Here is a 3,974-nt window from a genome sequence, read left to right on the forward strand (position 1 = left end):
TGATAGGGAGAAATGATGACTGATTTATAAATGCCAATCTCAAATGAAGATGATCTGGCTGCCAGGACAAACCTCGTGAAGTCAAAGGATGCTGGTTTTTTTCCTTTTTTTTTTTTTTTTTAAAGAAGACAAAATAAAAAGTCATCTTGTAGAGAATTCTATGACTTTCTCAGTCATGAGAAGAAATAGGCAGCATGAGCAGTTTGAGTATTATGAGCAGTTATGATGGTAAGACTGGAGCTCTCAGATCAGTTCAGTCACTCAGTACTGTCCAACTCTTTGCCACCCCATGGACTGCAGCACGCCCGGCCTCCCTGTCCATCACCAACTCCCAGAGTTTACTCAAACCCATGTCCATCGAGTCAGTGATGCCATCCAGCCATCTCATCCTCTGTCATCCCCTTCTCCTCCTGCCCCCAATCCCTCCCAGCATCAGAGTCTTTTCCAATGAGTCAACTCTTTGCATGAGGTGGCCAAAGTACTGGAGTTTCAGCTTTAGCATCATTCCTTCCAAAGAAATCCCAGGGCTGATCTCCTTCAGAATGGACTGGTTGGATCTCCTTGCAGTCCAAGGGACTCTCAAGAGTCTTCTCCAACACCACAGTTCAAAACCATCAATTCTTCGGTGCTCAGCTTTCTTTATAGTCCAACTCTCACATCCATACATGACTACTGGAAAAACCATAGCTTTGAATAGACAGACAAAGTAATGTCTCCACTTTTTAATATGCTGTCTAGGTTGGTCATGGGAGAAGGCAATGGCACCCCACTCCAGTACTCTTGCCTGGAAAATCCCATGGACGGAGCCTGGTGGGCTGCAGTCCATGGAGTCGCACAGAGTCGGACACGACTGAACGACTTCACTTTCACTTTTCATTTTTCACTTTCATGCATTGGAGAAGGAAATGGCAACTCACTCCAGTGTTCTTGCCTGGAGAATCCCAGGGACGGTGGAGCCTGGTGGGCTGCTGTCCATGGGGTCACACAGAGTCGGACATGACTAGCAACTTAGCAGCAGCAGCAGATTGGTCATATCTTTTCTTTCAAGGAGCAAGCATCTTTTAATTCCATGGCTGCAATCACCATCTGCAGTGATTTTGGAGCCCCCAGAAACAAAGTCTTTCACTGTTTCCACTATTTCCCTACCTATTTGCCATGAGGTGATGGGGCCAGATGCCATGATCTTAGTTTTCTGAATGTTGAGCTTTAAGCCAACATTTCATTTTCACTCTCCTCTTTCACTTTCATAAAGAGGCTCTTTCATTCTTCTTTGCTTTCTGTCAAAAGGGTGGTGTCATCCACATATCTGAGGTTATTGATATTTTTCCTGGAAATCTTGATTTCAGCTTGTGATTCATCCAGCCCGGCATTTCTCATGATGTACTCTGCATATCATTTATAAATGCATGGTGTAATATACAGCCTTGGTGTACTCCTTTCCCTATTTGGAACCAGTCTTGTTCCATATCCAGTTCTAACTATTGCTCCCTGACCTGCATACAGATTTCTCAAGAGGCAGGTCAGGTGGTCTGGTATTCCCACCTCTTTAAGAATTTTCCACAGTTTGTGGTAATTCACACTGTCAAAAGCTTTGGCATAGTCAATAAAGCAGAAATAGATGTTTTTCTGGAACTCTCTAGCTTTTTCGATGATCCAGCGGATGCTGGCAATTTGATCTCCGTTCCTCTGCCTTTTCTAAAACCAGTTTGAACATCTGGAAGTTCATGGTTCACACACTGCTGAAGCCTGGCTTGGAGAATTTTGAGCATTACTTTATTAGTGTGTGAGATGAGTGCAACTGTGCTTTAGTTTGAGCATTCTCTGGCATTACCTTTCTTTGGGATCGGAATGAAAACTGAACTTTTCCAGTCCTGTGGCCACTGCTGAGTTTTCCAAATTTGCTGACATATTGAATGCAACACTTTCACAGCATCATTTTTTAGGATTTGAAATAGCTCAACTGGAATTCCATCACCTCCACTAGCTTTATTTGTAGTGATGCTTCCTAAGCCCACTTGACTTCACATTCCAGAATGTCTGGCTCTAGGTGAGTGATCACACCATTGTGATTTTCTGGGTCGTGAAGATCTTTTTTGTATAGTTTTTCTGTGTATTCTTGCTATCTCTTCTTAATATCTTCTGCTTCTGTTAGGTCCATACCATTTCTGTCCTTTATTGTGCCCACCTTTGCATGAAATGTTCCCTTGGTATCTCGAATTTTCTTGAAGAGATCTCTAGTAGTTCCCATTCTATTGTTTTCCTCTATTTCTTTGCATTGATTGCTGAGGAAGGCTTTCTTTTCTCTTCTTGCTATTCTTTGGAACTCTAAATTCAAATGGGTATATCTTTCCTTTTCTCTTTTGCCTTTCACTTCTCTTCTTTTCACAGCTATTTGTAAGGCCTCCACAGACAACCATTTTGTCTTTTTGCATTTCTTTTTCTTGGGGATGGTCTTGACCCCTGCCTCGTGTACAGTGTCACAAACCTCCACCCATGGTTCCTCAGGCACTCCCTCTATCAGATCTAATCCCTTGAATCTATTTCTCACTTCTACTGAATAATCGTAAGGGATTTTATTTAGGTCATACCTGAATGGTTCAGTGATTTTCCCCACTTTCTTCAATTTAAGTCTGAATTTGGCAATAAGGATTTCATAATCTGAGCCACAGTCAGCTCCTGGTCTTGTTTTTGCTGACTATATAGAGATTCTCCATCTTTGGCTACAAAGAATGTAATCAGTCTGATTTCAGTATCGACCATCTGGTGATGTCCATGTGTAGAATATTCTCTTGTGTTGTTGGAAGAGGGTCTTTGCTATGACCAGTGCGTTCTCTTGGCAAAACTCTATTAGCCTTTGCCCTGCTTCATTCCGTACTCCAAGAACGGTTGGAGCTCTGGATCATGCCAGTTTGGAGGGTCCCATTCGTGTAGAAAGCAAATGGTTACATGAAAGAGAAGGTAGAGAATTGTGTAAAGCTGAATACACCTAAGACTCTGAGGATGAAGGTCTGCCAGTAAATGAGATTGATGAGTCTGAGAAGGAAGAAATGTTTTCTGTAGTTTACCAGCATAAAGAGAAGCAGGACTGTGAATTCATTTGTAGCATATGCTCACATTTAACCATTCTTAGTTTGTCAAATAACCAAAGCCCAAACAAATTCAAATATTTAATAAAGTAGAAATACCTCTCGATGCTTTATCAAAGAAAAGACTCAGAGCAAAGCAAGTTAATAAGTGCAGACGATTAATGGCAGTTATCTGCCTGAGGTACCAACCCACCCACATTCTGAAAATAAAAGCAAAGCAAATAAAAGAACAAGAAATCAAGTTATGAAAGAACAGAGATTGGAGAAACTAGCTAACAAATCATCCTGCAAACTGGAGAAGGCAGGAAAAGGAGCTGGTGCAGTTAAACAGTAAGGGCCCAAAGTTATGAAAATGGGACTTTTAGGAAAAAGCACATCCCTCATTAGGGACACCTCATTATGTTCAATGATGAACTGCAACGTTCAAATGACAATACTCTGCCATTTTTATTGACAGGTACTGATAAAACAAGTATAGTATTTGAACTAATTTTATAGCTCAATTATAAAACTGTTGAACAAGTTTCCCCTGCAGACCATCACATACATAGTGTCAAATTTTTAATGTTTATTTAATGTTTATTCTTATTGTTTTTAATGTTTAATTAAATTTAATGTTGTGCTATAAATTTACATCAGTGCTACAATGACTTCATGAATGTGAAATGTGTTGATAAATTATCGGAAAATATCATCATGGCTTGCCAAAAAACCCAAAGGCCACAAAGTTCGATAGAGGCTCAATAGTAACGCATGGAGTTCTAGTTTTAGATTCCTAGTTCAGGCCCTTGGTGGGCAGCTTAGATCAGCTGCCTTGAATACTTTTCATTCTTATTCTGCTTTAAACTATGTTCAGGGCCAAGGAGAAATCTCTGAAAGAAATCTGTG

The 3,974-nt window shown here is 40.7% G+C and overlaps 1 pseudogene; it reads left to right on the forward strand.

The window, feature by feature from the left end:
• Positions 1-2,809: 2,809 nt before the first annotated feature.
• On the forward strand, positions 2,810-3,498 carry LOC112447143 (protein LTV1 homolog; annotated as a pseudogene).
• The last annotated feature ends 476 nt before the right edge of the window (positions 3,499-3,974 follow it).

The sequence above is a fragment of the Bos taurus genome, chromosome 6, assembly GCF_002263795.3.
Source record: "Bos taurus isolate L1 Dominette 01449 registration number 42190680 breed Hereford chromosome 6, ARS-UCD2.0, whole genome shotgun sequence".
NCBI classification, from domain to species: Eukaryota; Metazoa; Chordata; class Mammalia; order Artiodactyla; family Bovidae; genus Bos; species Bos taurus.